Source organism: Tasmannia lanceolata, unplaced genomic scaffold (genome assembly GCF_043159265.1).
Source record: "Tasmannia lanceolata isolate RefF3 unplaced genomic scaffold, GAP_Taslan_0.1 ptg000018l, whole genome shotgun sequence".
Taxonomy (NCBI): Eukaryota; Viridiplantae; Streptophyta; class Magnoliopsida; order Canellales; family Winteraceae; genus Tasmannia; species Tasmannia lanceolata.
Genome location: NW_027518695.1, coordinates 22,183,748 through 22,199,900, shown reverse-complemented (window position 1 = coordinate 22,199,900; position 16,153 = coordinate 22,183,748). Strand labels below are relative to the sequence as shown.

Sequence of the window (16,153 nt, the reverse complement as noted above, 5' to 3'; positions counted from 1 at the left end):
GGAGGGGCATGAATCCTCCATACTTTAACTTCAATGGAGGATGCAAGACAAGGCACAAGCTAATGGAAGAATAATTTCATAGTAAGAACCCCAATAGAATCCCAGATCCAAACCCTTTTATCAACCCTAGACCTTTTTACGTAGCATCCTTCCAGCAACTCAACAAGCCTAGCCACTGATGGAATTTCCGATCAAAGAGATTCTTTCTAAAAGCCGGACTCCAAATCACCCTGTCACCACTTCTATCATAGCAGTCCTTAACCAATGCCTCCTTACATCAAGCAGCCACAAATAAATCAACAACTGGATCATATAATCAACAACTTTTGATGTTTTTTACATTATTGATATTATAACATTACACCAATTGGATCTTATACTTGGCTGCCGTTGAACAAAATTGGTAAATGGTAAACATTCATTGGGCAAAAATGCATCAATTGAATGTTAGGATCATCTAATCACTGGGATTTTTTCATCATGAATGATTAACAGCATGGCCAAATCATCTTTTTTTTTTGTCACCGTGTGTATGGTAATGATATGTGAGATGATCCAATCTAGAGTCAACTAAGGAAATGTGCATGGAAGGTGCTAAAGTAGTCTTGGTATTGGATCTGCTCCCTGTTAGCATGATCATGAATTACATTCTATTTTTCTTTATTATTGAGAGAGAGAGAGAGAGAGAGAGAGAGAGAGAGAGAGAGAATCCCCACCCGAGCCAAGCACTCCGGGATGAGTTCTATGATAGAAACTTTCAACATGCACCCAGGGAAAAATCTTACTATCTGAAAAAAGGAGTTGATACCTGCACTCCTTTGTTTTGATACCGAATCCTCTATATTTTAAACTTCTAGGGTTAGATGATATTAGTTTTTGTGAACGAAAGCAGCAAACAAGGAAAATGTAAGAGACCAGTGCCCATATAAAATACAGGGGAGTAGACCAGTTTGGGCAAAAGTACATGTGGGTCCACTTGTTCCCTAATCCAAATCATTCATTTGTTGAACCCGACCATTGATAGAAATCATAGAACTCAACTCAAAAAAGAAAAAAAAAAAACCTTCACTGGGGCAAAAATGTGGGTTCAAACATTAAAAAAAAGCAGTAGTGTAAAAAACTTTCCTAATAGGAGGTTAGGATCATCTAATGCAGGAGAAAAAACCCTCAAATTTTTCCTTCCTCTCTGAAAAGTGAGGTTGAATTCCAAGCACATATTAAGAAATTGACAAGTATTGATTGAAGTTGCATAGAATTCCAAGCACACAATAAGAGATTGATTAGACGGGAGTATCGATCCCATCTTACCATGTATTCTTTGCTTATCAAACACCCATCCATGTCTGTCTACTAGCTGTTACACTTTCCACTCACTGACAGTCCAAATCAGCTCTCTCTCTCTCTCTCTCTCTCTCTCTCTCCCCAGTTTTAGAAAATGATATTCTTAGCTCATTATCCTTAATACACTTCAATAATCTTAACATTCCATTTTCATGCTGGGTAGTCATTTTCTTATTCACTCATTTTTCTATGGGTAAGATGATATTGACATACTTCTTGTTACTGCAAGAATAAAAGATGCGAAAGCAGTCATTCTTTTATGAAATCAGAAGATGAAAGTAGTTAAAGCCCATCAACAAACAGGTCTGTAATAGTAGAAGATGAAGCTTTCGCTCATTAATTAGCACCCAGCAAAAAGACCTTGCAACAAATTATTTTTATACAAGTACCTAACACTATAAATAAGAGTAATAACACGCAATTACAAGTTAGAGAGGCATGAGAGAGGGAGAGAGAGCTCAGGAGGGATAGAAGGGAGAGGGCGATTTCCACGAGCCCGGATTCGGAATCTTACAGCGATAGTCTCATATAAGACTAGTAGAGCAGCACGAGAGGAGGGGCTACATGTTTGGGCTTGCAAGGTCAAGAAAAATCCAACCGCCCTGGTAGTGGGAAACGAGGAGAAGCTCAGGAGAGATATCGCCAAGGTCTTTACCAGAATCTAAATCTTGTGCTTTCTTTCCATGCAACATCTTCAAAATCTACACGAACCAAGGACTGAAAATTCTGCATGGCAAGATTCCGAAGCTCTCTACAAGATTTACAGCCCATGGCTCTTGCCTTCTACAATCTACACCCCAGTTGTTGCACTCTGTGGAGGAGTAAATCATAAGGTGAGGCATTCATTTATACACGAGCTTGGCAGAAAAAAAAAAGAGACAAGGGCACATTGGGCAAGAATTTGGGGTTGAGCTGTCCATTTCAGAAAGAGCAATGTACAGAATAGAATATGACTGTTGGCTATAATTACAGATCCCTTGCAATAAAAGCACTGAAGAAAAATTTCCCTTCCCTTCTTTCAAAGTGCACTCAAACTCATAGGATTAAAGGTGTATACAATTAAGTAAATGTACCACATGAATTCTAATGGTTAGAGAGAGTGACTTTGACTGCTTGGTGTGAGGTAGTAAGACTCAAGAAAAGTGTGGGGGCATCCTGGGAATAAATTGATGGGATTAATAAAGTTGCTAATTTGCACTTAGTGGCTGACCCTGAGGGCTTTTTTATGATTGAATGGGAAGTATAAACAAGCCCAATGCTTTAAAAGTGTTACAACTTTATTGCTTACTTGATGTGAGTCATTTTTCTCTTGGGTATAGAGTACAAATATGGCTGTAAAATTTCTGTTTAATGAGTCGAGGGTATTTTGAGAATAGATGGTGAATGGGTTTGCAAATTTTCAATCCAGAACTATTTAGAGAAATCATATGTAAGACTAATCGAAACCCTACAAGATGAGTAGCACTCAGCTTGACCATTCTCTAGTGGGCCTCACTGTAGAGGTCATAGCCCTAATGAAAGCCTCTTATTCATTCATTTATTCTTAAATTGCAGATAAGGTTCTCTTATTTACTCATTTGCATTTATGTCATGATCATATCTATTTAAAGATGTGGCCCTCCTTTTCATCTTTCTATATAACAACACAAAGAAGATGAAGAAGGTGTAAGTGAGCCAAAGTTGAGTTAGTTTGTAATAATAGACTGTGGACCTTGAAATTCACCATCCACTACATCCTGCATTCTAGCATCAGATAATAACATAAATGCACAGTATTCTTTCCCTTTGGATACAAAGAAAGAGAAACTCGCAAAGAAAAGAAGAGAATAAAAGCCTATGACTTGCTCACAAATGGAAACGTAGAAAAACCTGCACTTCATTGACTGTTCCTTTTGTCCCTTCCATGCTAAAACCCAAAGGCCCAAACAAAACCAAAAGCCAAAAAAAAACCCTTCATCTGCACGGTCAAAGATCCCTGCCATGTGAGGTCAATCTCAGAAGAGTCGGGAAATTAATAGTGCTGGTTTGTCGCCCAATTTTTCCTTTTAGGAAATGATATTTCCACTCTCAACACCCTTTTGTTTGTCTTTTCTTAGAAATAAGTGCATTGACTCAGTAGGGATGCAACTTGGGTCGGGCTCAACCCGAACCCGCTTCAACGCGATTTCAGCTCGGGTTGGGTTGGGGTTTCATCATATTGGGTTGGTTAGGGTTGTGAAAGGCTTTGGGCAACTCGACCCCCTTCCCCTTAATTTTTGGGAATTGATGTATCCGCCCCTTTGGATTACTTGGGACACCTAGCAGCAATGTATGTGGCAATCATAACCATTGAATCCTTCAGACATGAAGTACATCAGCCCTTTTGCAATCATTGATACACTGCGATGGGTGTCCCTAGTAATAAAAGGGGCGGATATATCACTTCCCTAATTTTATTGTGATTTTCAAAATATTAGTTTTGTGGCTTTTTTTCTTTTTTCTTTTTTGGCCCCGGGCTCAATTGAAACCAACCTGATCTAATTAAGAAAATCGGGTTTGACGGATTGGATTAGAGTTGCGAGATTTAGAGGTAGGTTGGTTTAGGATTGACCCTCTTTGACCTGAGGCTCGGCTAGGGTTGGGTTACTGTTGAGTTATGCCATCTCAGATTTGGGCTAAAGTTGAGGCATTAGGCAACTCGGCCCGGCTCGAACCCGACCCTCTCCCGCCAAATTTTATCATAATTTTCAAAATACAAGGCTCGTGGTTTCTTTTCTAGAATCAATTTAGAAAATCAGGTTAGACGGGTTGAGTAAGGGTTGAGAGACTTAGAGGCAGGATGTGTTAGGATTGATCCTCCTCGACCAAAGGCTCCAGTTGGGTCGTGTTGGGGTAGAGGTAATGCCACTTCGGGCTGCGCTAGGGTTGGCTTCAACCAGACCCAACCCGACCCGAGTTGCACGCATAGCAAATGGTGAAAAAGAGGGTGGAAATACCATTTCCCTTTCTTTTATTTCTATCCATTTTTTTCTCCTGCAAGAGTCTGTGACCACCCCTCCTCCCCACCTGCTTTAATTTAAGAAGCCATCATCACAATTCTAACGTCATGTGTTTCGAATCAACCCCACATGCTCACGGGCAGCTATTCTTCATTAATTTCTACATTGGTCCTCTTCTTACACTACTCACAGTATGCGTAGTGGTACATATTTCATGCCCCTCAGGCACAGCCTCATATTTATAAAGGTCCACTGGCCTTAAAATAGAAATCTAAATCCTCAACAGAAGAAAAACAAAGGAAAAAACAGTAAGTGAAGACAAATTTTTTTTTTTTGGGTCCTTTCAATTGCTTTTGATGGCTATGAGGTGTATCTGATTTGATGCTTTTTGTATTTTTCCACGCCAGAAATCATCATATTGACGAGAACTGAAACACATTTAAGGCAAAAGATGTCTTTTCACGGGAATATCGTACGAGAGGATATTAATTAACTTTGTTTGTTTCTTCTTTTTAATTAAAATTACAGGCTATTTAGAGTAGAATTGTTCATTTGTTCTAAGTGGTGATAGTGATATATGTGTAAGGTTCCTTTCATTTTAGAAGAATGTTCAGAATTTGATTAGGGTGGTGGGTACAATTGGTTTTCAAAAGTAAAATTTAAGGTTTTTTAAGGGTTTTAAGGTTTGTAAAGCAAAGTTCAAGGTCATCTGATTTTAGGCTATGTTCCAATGTACATAAACTGAGTTTTAGGTGGTAAAAGTAATTAAAAAAAAGTAAGTTCAGCATAATACTAATGTTTTGCAGAGACCCACGATTAGGTGATTCCTATTGAGATATGCCATGGCCCAAAAATCTTAATAGACGTTTTCAGAGTAGTTTTTAGATCCTAAAATTAGTGATAATTGGATTATTAAATGAAAAATTTATATCTCGTTTTACTGCGTACACAATCGATGAACGGAAAATGAAAATTTACTATATAAAAGTTTACTATGCTCAAAAAATTGTTTTACGGTAGTTTTATTGCGATTGGAAGGAACTTAAATGAAAATGATGTGTATTTTTAAAAAAATAAATCTGTTGAAGTATAAATGATTAAATAACACCAACTCTAACCGCTTAAGGTTTTGGAGTAACTGGTTGTTTCATATAATCTCTAAAAATACGATAAATTGTAATGAACAAAAGAAAATTTGCAAAATTAAAAAGATTGAGGCCTATTACTAGTTAAAATTCTAACCTTGAGATATGTTATCTTTGTCATCCCCTCCAATCTGTAGCTGGTGTGACTAGGCATACTAGGAATCTATCTTCTTGAGATAGATTATCATTCTCATCCCCTCCACTCTATAGCTGGTGTGACTCAGGGCACATTTGGCTACCATGAATATATTTTCATGATAAATGAGCTTCCTCATGTGGTGATCGATGCTGGGAGAGGGATTTGCTTTCCGGAATACGAGAGGAACACAGTGAGCTGAGGGCAAGAAAAGCATTAAATGTCTAGAAACAAAAAACTCCACTCCAAATGTGATCGACTTTTTCCTAATTCTTTTAGCCACTTGCGCACCCTCAATTCATTCCTTCATGCCCTCTCAAATCTCTCCTTCTCCCACCTGCCCTATCCTCTCACTCCACTTGGAGACACTGATTTATCATGGAAAAAAAATTCCTAGCAACTAGACATGTGAACAACGCCAATGACAAAAGTCTAATGGTCTCTTAAAAATACCCCTAAAATTATTTTTCGAATGTAATCTTATGTGCAAAATAATGGCCATAATGGCTTTATATCTAGCTAGAGATTTAAAAAAAAAAAAGGCTTCAAAAAAGGCCTTGGTGTCACATTTGAAAAATCTTCTTTGTGGAGAAGGAATTATTCTAGGGGCAACCATAGCAAAACAAAGCAAAAGTGGAAGGGTGTTAGAAATCTTATATAAAATATTAGATAATATTAAGTGTTAGAAAATAAGCCTATCACCATTGTCATTTATTTGTCTAAAAATGCTTAGATTCCCTGATCACATATAAAACGATATTTCCTTATGATTGTTTGTGACAAAAGCATGTTATCTGTCTTTCAAGTAATCTTGGCAGAGAGATTGATAGGTTTAACCAGCGAAGGCTTGACTTGAAAAGAAGATCATTTGTACTCAACCAGGCTTAGATATAAGATAAGAGGAAAGTGTTTCTTTGCACTTGAAGCCACTTATTGGTTTGTATGGTGGGTCCACCTCTACGGGGTCCACAAAAAGCGACCAATCGGTGGCTTTTTAAACCACTTGTGCACAGAGCTCCCTTTGCACGTGCGCAGAAACACTTTTCTCATAAGATAATGAGCAAAATTGAAACTATTCCTAACATTTCAAACCTCAGTCATAAGGCTAATGCGTCACCTTCAACTTAGTGAATGCCAACTTTTGGTAAATGAATGCTTGGTTCCACAGATGAAAATGAAAAGTTACAGTCCATGATGAAAGATCAGTTCAGAAACTATGTTCCAGTTTGAACTCAAACTACCTACCACAAATATATGTTTACAAGACAATATAACCTACCATCCTCCTGCGAACATTGGAAATACCACTCGAACTACAAACTGGAGACAGGCAAATGATATTCCCCCCTAAACGGATAAAATCGCCCCCCTTTAACGGTTTCTGTGAGAGTGGTTCACTGCTTGAGAATAAATTCATTCCATTTAACGTTTTCCTTTGCCTTTAAAACCTAACAAATAATGTTGGTGGGGGTGGGGGGGCGGGGGGGATATCATTTCCCCTCTAGAAATTATATGGTGCCCGAGTACCAGGGGCTGAGCTAGGAATTTACACTTGCGGGGCTGGTGAACCAATCTGATTCATGTTCCCCTTACCATATACATCATTGTTGAGTCAAGTCAAGCTTGTTTTATAGAGAAGAATTCTGCCTCTCTCATCGAAATATACAGTCATTGTATGGCCTATAGTAGTACATGGATTGACTTGGCATCTATCCTCCACCTAACAACAAGAGTTCGGCGGCTTTTAGATAGACCTCACTTCTCGGATTCATTAATTCGGTTAGTAGTATAGAGAGATCATCCCTAGTTACAACATCCCCGAGGCTGACTCCTGATGTGGGTGCTCGAGCATGTACTTGTTTTGAGTGCCTATTCATTTTATATAAGTTTTTATGGATTGATCACAAGCCGAAACATGTTTAGAGCACTTACGTGTCTTGAGCTTATAAATATCAATCTCGATGATAGATCTCAATTTGCCCTCTATTTTTGTGCCTTTAGTGGGCCTAGTATTTCCGGTAATTGCAATGGTGCCTTTATCTCTTCATGTTCAAACAAACAAGATTGTTTAGATCCGATGTGACTAAATTTCATCAATTTATTTCCACATATTTCAACACTTAGACTTCTGCATTGGTCATTGGGGGCCGTGGCCACTAAACTAGCTAAGCATGCATGTACATCCATGCAATATAAAATGGATTTTGCAAGTTATTGGGGTCCATGGCTCCCCTCATGCTAGATGTGCCCCGACCGTCAAGTCCGGTGTGGGTGGTATGAAAAAAGTACCACCCTTGATGTTTGATCCAACAGCCTCCTCTTAAAAAGTGAGCTGTTGTTGGATCAAATATCAAGGGCGGTACCACCCGGCCCGCACGGGGCTTGACGTGTAAAAACTCCTACAAACTGTGATACGTAGTCTGGCTTTCTCTCTTTTTGACAATATTTTATGGGATTTGTTAGGGACCATCACAGAAGGGATCTTACGCACGGATGTTGCATGAGAGAGCAGCCATCTCAAATGAATTAAATGCATAAGACGAAACGTGAGCCTATGTGGCTGCCCTCGATCTCATGCAACAGCCCGGGCGCAAAATGCCTTCTGCGATGATCCCTAGCAAATACCATATTGTGTTATTTAATATCTCTCTCTGTCTCTCTCTCTCTCATGACTTTTTGAATGGTCCCATGAGTAAATACTCTCATTTGACCGATTGAACATCATTATTTGTAAGACATTGTCAGTTGAAACTAAGGAATTTAAAAGTCGTAGTATGATATTTTTTACATTTTCTCGTAGAATAATAATATGGTAATTAACCGAGTAGGGGACCGAGAGTGGAACCGATCAAATAGCCTATTTGCACGTTAGCAATCTTGCTCCTTGATTTTTCGCTTTTTATCCCTTGAATGGCAAAACTACCCTTCCCATGCCATATGGAATGTGGGGATTTGTTCTGTTCCACGCACAGTTCCACTCTCGGTCTCCATAGCAACCCTCTTTCTCATATACACGTTGAGCTTTATGTAGAGTTTCACCTTTTCAAAGTAAGAAGTTTTGGAAATATGTCAAAGCATATTGATTTGAAATATTTTGTTGTTAGAGAAACAATTTGGGATCAATTACTATTTTTTTGAGCGCATATGTTAGCAAAACATATAACCAAAGGCTTACCTCCTAAGCTCTTTAAGAAATATGTAGCGCACACGGGATTGATTGTTGGACAAAATTAGATGTTGTCCAGTAGGGTCTGATATATGGCTTGATTGAATCCAGAAATTAGAAATGTAAATAAATCAGTACTTAGCTTTTATAGAAAACGTTTCTGTAAAACAGATCGAGAAAAATAAGGCTGAGTCGTGCCACTAGTCACTCTCCTTAAGAATCGTATCCGCCCCCTACCGGTGCAAACAGGGATCCGCGAACCGATGCTCCAAGATAAAACAGCCAAAGTTGGCTCCAGTCCACGTGCACTCGCTGACTGGTCCACCCAGAATCACCGTAGAACTGTGCTCATATCAGAACGGAGGAAAGGAAGAAGACAAGCAGAAACTTTGATGTTTTTTTCTGTAAAAAACTATATCCTCCAATGGTGCTGTTCTCTTCTTTTTATAGATGAGAATATGACTGTTGAAGGATAATTAATCACCATTAAAAGATAAAAAATGTTTCTCTCTTAATCACCATTAAAAGACAAAAAACGTTTCTCTTTTAATCACCATTAAAAGACAAAAACGTTTCTCTCTTAATTACCATTAAAAGACAAAAACGTTTCTCTTTTAATCACCATTAAAAGACAAAAACGTTTCTCTCTTAATTACCATTAAAAGACATAAACGTTTCTCTCTTAATTACCATTAAAAGACAAAAACGGTTTTGGTTTTGAAAACACACCACAGGCACACTCACCAAGGTCTTGGGTTCAAGTCCCCACATATGCAAAAGTCTTTTGCTTTAAAACAAGAGAGGGAAACATAATTTGAATCTTCCCTCCAAATTTTTTAAACAAAAAGAAAAAACATCTTTGACTTTTCAAATTTTTTTTATTATTTTGTTTAAAAATTCTAACAATCCCCCACAAGATTCAAAATACAGTTGAAAATTGAAAACGGAAGTATCTGAGCACATTAGAAAATAGAGTGGATTCATACCGGTGTCTTTTGGACTTCAACTGATATTTAGGATAAACAGATTACGTTACCGAGTACGGGTAGAGTTAGACTCCTTCAACCTTTCCTCGTGGGTGTAACTGACTAACCTGTTATCCACACTCTACATTCGATTCCTTGGTGATTCATTCACAGTTTTGGAACATTTTGGCCTTGTTCCCCTCTTGGTTCTCATGAATGTTCTAGAGAATTACTCGTTAAATTCTCATAGGAAGCGGCCTTACCTCCACATTCACTTAGGTCAGTCATCAAGTATGCACTGCAAGTAACATACCACCCAATACAGGTTATGATCTGATTAAGAGTCTATAACTCATCCTCTCTCATTTGCAGTGAACACTATCTTTCATCATTTTGCATCTAGGAGTAGGGGGTGATAGTGTTAACAAACCATCCGGTGACTTGTTAGTACCCATTGAACCAAATTCCAAGGATCTCCTTTCACATTGGTTGGGTGTCCATCACTAATGATTCATGCCACGAGCTTTAACCCCATTCCTTGCGATGTCTCATAAACCACCTTGTTTATCTGTGGTTTTATCAGAGGATTTGCCAGATTCCTCTCCGACCTTACAAAGTCGAGTGCTATTGTTCCCTCACTCAAGTATTGCTTTACCAAATTATGCCTCAGGCGTATATGCTTTCTTTTGCCATTATAGGTCTTACTTTTGGCCTTGGCTAAAGCAGCTTGACTATCACAGTGTAAAGACAGGGAACCGGCCTTGGCCATAAAGGCACATCTGCCATAAAATTCCTGAGCCATTCGGCTTCAGCTCCTGTTAGGGCTAAGGCTATAAATTCTGCTTCCATAGTGGAACTTGTACTACAAGTTTGTTTAACCGATTTTCAAGAAATCGTACCACCACCAAGGGTGAATACATATCCACTGGTAGACACTGAATCTCTTGAATCAGAGATCCAATTCGCATCACTATAGCCTTCTAAGACAGCAGGATACCCCTTAAAATGCAGTCCAAAGTTTATTGTACCCTTTAGGTACCTTAACAACCTAGTCAAAGCCTGCCAGTGTTCATGTCCTGGTCTATGAGTGTTGACTAAGTTTTCCAACTGCTAGTGCAATGTCAGGTCTAGTACAGTTCATTAAATATGACACTGAATCTATAATACTTGAGTATTCCTTTTGGGATACCAATTCACCTTTGTTTTTCTTTAGGTGTACCTGACAATCTAAAGGTGTCTTTGCAGGTGAACTATCAAATTGTCCAAATTTCCTTAGAATGCTCTCTACATAATGAGACTGAGACAATATTATTTCATTTTCTTTTCTGATGATCTTCATCCCTAAGATTACATCAGCTTCACCCATATCTTTGGTTTCAAAATTTGACATTAAAAATCTCTTAGTAGATTTTACTATGTCCAAATTAGTACCAATAATTAGTATATCATCTACATATATACAAAGTATTACACCTTTATCCCCATTAAACTTACTATAAACACATTTGTCGGATTCATTTATCTTATACCCATTTGTAATTAAGACACTATCAAATTTGTCATTCCACTGTTTAGGTGCTTGTTTCAAACCATACAGTGACTTAATTAGTTTACAAACTTTGTTTTCATGACCAGACACAATGAATCCTTCAGGTTGTTTAATGTAAATTTCTTCTTCTAAATCTCCATTTAAGAAAGTTGTTTTTACATCCATTTGATGTATTACCAATTTATGAATAGAAGCTATAGCTAATAATATCCTAATGGTGGACAACCTAGCAACAGGAGAATAGGTATCAAAATAATCTATCTCCTTTTTCTATCTAAAGCCTTTAGCTACTAGTCTTGCTTTAAACTTGTCAATTGTCCCATCAGGTCTTAGCTTCTTTTTAAATATCCACTTGCTATCTAGTGCTTTTGTTCCAGGTGGAAGGTCCACTAGTTCCCAAGTGTGATTTTCTATTATGGAATCTAATTCACTTTTAATAGCTTCTTTCCAAAATACAGCATCTGGAGATGTTACAGCTTCAGAGTAAGTTACAGGATCTTTATCTATTAGATAGGTGAACATCCCATCTCCTAGATTTGTTTCTTTTCTTTGTCTTTTACTTCTTCTGAGTTCTTGAAACTCAGAATCCAATTCCTTTTCAGTTTCAGGTTGATTTCTTGAATCATTACTAGGTTCTTTAGGAATTTCTTTCTTCATAGGGAAGTGATGTTCAAAGAACTCAACATCCCTAGATTCAATTATAATGTTATATTCAAGGATATTTTCAACTGATTTCAAAACTAGAAATCTATAGGCTGTACTATTTTGAGCATATCCTATGAATACACAATCACATGTTTTAGGTCCTAGTTTTCTTTTCTTAGGTTCTGGTATTCCAACCTTAGCCAAACCACCCCAAACTTTCAAATGAGATAAACTAGGCATTTTGTTATACCAGAGATCATATGGTATTTGACCCTTTTTCTTTGGAGGTATCCTGTTATATATATAACAAGCTGAAAGAAGTGCTTCCCCCCACAAGTTCAAGGGTAAACCAGAACTTATCAACATAGCATTAAACATATCCTTTAATGTTCTGTTCATTCGTTCTGCTATACCATTTGATTCAGGTTGGTACGGGGCTGTGGTTTCATGTTCTTAGACCCATCATTCTTAGTCTCAACAATGTTTGCCTTAGAGGTATACTCTTTGGAATTTTGTTGCTTATCTTTTAGTCTGTTTTTCTCTTCGATTTTAATCCGAACAACTACTTGGTCTAAGGTCCATTCCTTTGTCTTGTGCTTCATTCCGATTTTAAAATCTTTCCAAGCAAAGGCAGTTTCTCAATAAGAGAACCAGCCACGAATGTGTCAGGTAACTTCATACCTTCCTTAGCCAATTCTCCAATTAGGAACTGATACTCATCTATTTGAGCAGATATAGGTTTCCCATCTTCCATAGCAAAGTCTAAAAAATTCCCTATCACATATTTCCTATTTCCAGCATCCTCTAAATCATATTTAGTTACCAATGCATTCCAAAGATCAGCAGCATGTTCAAATGAATAGTATACGTTATAAAGGTCATTTGACAAACCATTCAAGAGATGGTTCTTGCAAATATAATCAGCATTATTCCAGTTTTCAAAATCAGCAGAATCTTCAGATGGTTTTGATTGTGTAAGAACAAAAGCGGCACCAATTTGTTGTAGAGCAAACAAGATCTGTTGTTTCCATCTTTTATAGTTCAATCCAGTAAGGCGTTCGATCTTGGAAAAATCTGGAATGGTGTTGAGAATTCTGTTCACAACAGAGGTGCGAACAACCGTTGGATTGGAATTCTCAACAGAGATGGTATCAACAGAAGTTGGGTTCGGATTATCAGAAGCCATATGATCAGATTTGAAAAATACGATTCTTAAGATTGTTGGACAAAATTAGATGTTGTCCAGTAGGGTCTGATATATGGCTTGATTGAATCCAGAAATTAGAAATGTAAATAAATCAGTACTTAGCTTTTGTAGAAAACGTTTCTGTAAAACAGATCGAGAAAAAGAAGGCTGAGTCGTGCCACTGGTCACTCTCCTTAAGAATCGTATCCGCCCCTACCGGTGCAAACAGGGATCCGCGAACCGATGCTCCAAGATAAAACAACCAAAGTTGGCTCCAGTCCACGTGCACTCGCTGACTGGTCCACCCAGAATCACCGTAGAACTGTGCTCAGATCAGAACGGAGGAAAGGAAGAAGACAAGCAGAAACTTTGATGTTTTTTTCTGTAAAAAACTATATCCTCCAATGGTGCTGTTCTCTTCTTTTTATAGATGAGAATATGACTGTTGAAGGATAATTAATCACCATTAAAAGACAAAAAACGTTTCTCTTTTAATCACCATTAAAAGACAAAAAACGTTTCTCTCTTAATCACCATTAAAAGACAAAAAACGATTCTCTTTTAATCACCATTAAAAGACAAAAACGTTTCTCTCTTAATTACCATTAAAAGACAAAAACGTTTCTCTTTTAATCACCATTAAAAGACAAAGACGTTTCTCTCTTAATTACCATTAAAAGACATAAACGTTTCTCTCTTAATTACCATTAAAAGACAAAAACGGTTTTGGTTTTGAAAACACACCACAGGCACACTCACCAAGGTCTTGGGTTCAAGTCCCCACATATGCAAAAGTCTTTTGCTTTAAAACAAGAGAGGGAAACATAATTTGAATCTTCCCTCCAAATTTTTTAAACAAAAAGAAAAAACATCTTTGACTTTTCAAATTTTTTTTATTATTTTGTTTAAAAATTCTAACATTGATGAATAAGTATGACTGTCAAATAGTGGGAGTTGCATGAGGGTTCAAACATTTGTATTGGTGACCATGTAACATTTTGATTCTGATATCTTTATCATGTGTTGCTCCGTTATTAATTTGTGCATATGAATGAATGGAGTTTTTATATGGTGTTCAAGCGTCTAGTCCCTATGGACCACCCTTGATCGATATTTGATCCAACAGCAGCTCACTTTTTAAGAGGCTGCAGTTGGATCAAATATCAAGGGTGGTACCACCCACACGGGACTTGACGCTCAAGCACCATAGAATTTCTCTAATTAATGTTATGAAAGAAGCAGGATTGCGGTAAAAGACATAAATTAGACCATTTGTCTCTTTATATTCATGTTAATGAAGATGCTAATTTTCTGACAATGAAGCCGTTATTGGGTTGAATGAATAAACCAATGATTACATAATACTTTGTTAGTAGCTTTATGAATGAATTGCTTACAAACCATTAGATATTGTTAGTGATTTTGGATTTTCATAATCATGTATTAGTGTTTTGGAAAATGTTTTATAAAAAACGTTTGGGAAAAAGAAAATGTTTTCTTGGAAAGATTTGCTTTTACAAAAGGATGTAGAAGTGTAGTTGAAAAGATAGTCCCGTACTGGATGAGAGAAAAGAAAGAGAAGGGCTTATAAAGCACTACACTTTTCTATTACTTGTTTGATTGCACATTGGGTTGAACCCATGGTTGGACCCGCGGGACGGTGCAACGCACCGTTCGCACACGCACACGCGCGCGCGGCGTGGGCAATGGGTGGGTCAAATGGTTCGTAGGCCCATCAAGCCGAACGGTTGGGTTGGGCTTCGGTTCGGGCCTAATGGTTGGCCCAACGGGCTCATAACTCCAACGGTCAAAGGGTGTGATCAAATGAGTTGTGTCCCTTCCCCCAACGGTCAAGTGCCAAGGGGGTGCGATCCACACCATAGATGGTTGATCTAACGATGACTGGGTTGGAAAGAGGTTTTACTCAAACCAACAGTCACATCTAGGATCGATCAGGACCGTTCAATATCAATGGGTGCGATCTAACGGTCAGATTTCAAACATTCTGGAAAGGTGCCATGTAGAGGTGTTTTTCACACTGAAAAGACACCAGGAGGTCTACAAAATGTGCAGAATTCGGTCATTTCAAATAGAAAAACGAATTGGAAATTCTGACAGATTTTACACTCTCTTCTACACTCCTACAAAATCCCCAAGTATTTCTACATACTGTTTTTCTTTTGTTTACTGTTCTAGATACTGTTTTTCTGCAGAAACATTATCTAGAAATTTCTCTAAGGCTTGAAATTTCGGAAGGGCATTTCGGGTTTGATTCTGCTAGTGCTACGCGTCATCAAACATTAGTAGGGCTTCCCTACTAGGCTTCATTGTATCTTGGAGGCAATTCGCGGATCCCCTTTGCACACTACTAGTGGGGGCGAATCTTGTCTTAAGATTGTTGAAAAAATCAAGTTTATGTTTTCTATCAACAACAGTACCCTCAATTTTTTCAACAGATATTAGTTGGTATTAAAGTTTAAGACCTATGCAGGTTGAGTGGGAGAATGTTGGAAACTTACTATTTTTGTGGCCTTTCATTATACTTATACCCAGATTGGTAGGTGCTGCTAATGCCAGCTGGCCTTTGCTTGGGATTAAGGAACTTAGCTTCTTGCTAAATACCAAGAGGACAAGAATAGAATGTCTATTCTTTAAGAAGAGGTGGTTTGATGGGAGCCTCATCTCCATATATCTAATAGGAGCTAAAAGTCCATCTCCTGCACCTAACTTCGAAAGTACCTGTTAAAGTATAAAAGATTAAATACTACCTTTCTCCAACAGCTTAAGCTTTTGGAGAAGTTGGTTAGTTAACATGGTATCAGAGCCAAAGGTCTCGAGTTCAAACTTCCCGGATAGCAAAAATCCACATGTGATGGTCGGCCCAAAGTGGGACCACATGTGCCACGTGTTTGCCAAGTGGGCCACACGTGCGGGGAGTGTTAAAGTATAAAAGATAAATAACGCCTTTCTCCAACAGCTTAAGCTTTTGGAGAAGTTGGTAAGTTAACATGGTATCAGAGCAAATGCCTGGGTTCAAACATC

The 16,153-nt window shown here is 38.0% G+C and overlaps 1 long non-coding RNA gene across 1 annotated transcript; it reads right to left on the bottom strand.

The window, feature by feature from the left end:
- Nucleotides 1–1,655: 1,655 nt before the first annotated feature.
- LOC143851724 (uncharacterized) lies at nt 1,656–5,935 on the bottom strand. The gene is made up of 2 exons (XR_013236473.1): nt 5,562–5,935; nt 1,656–2,152 (listed from the first exon to the last, which is right to left on the bottom strand). It is a non-coding gene; the product is annotated as an uncharacterized LOC143851724 (long non-coding RNA).
- Nucleotides 5,936–16,153: the final 10,218 nt, after the last annotated feature.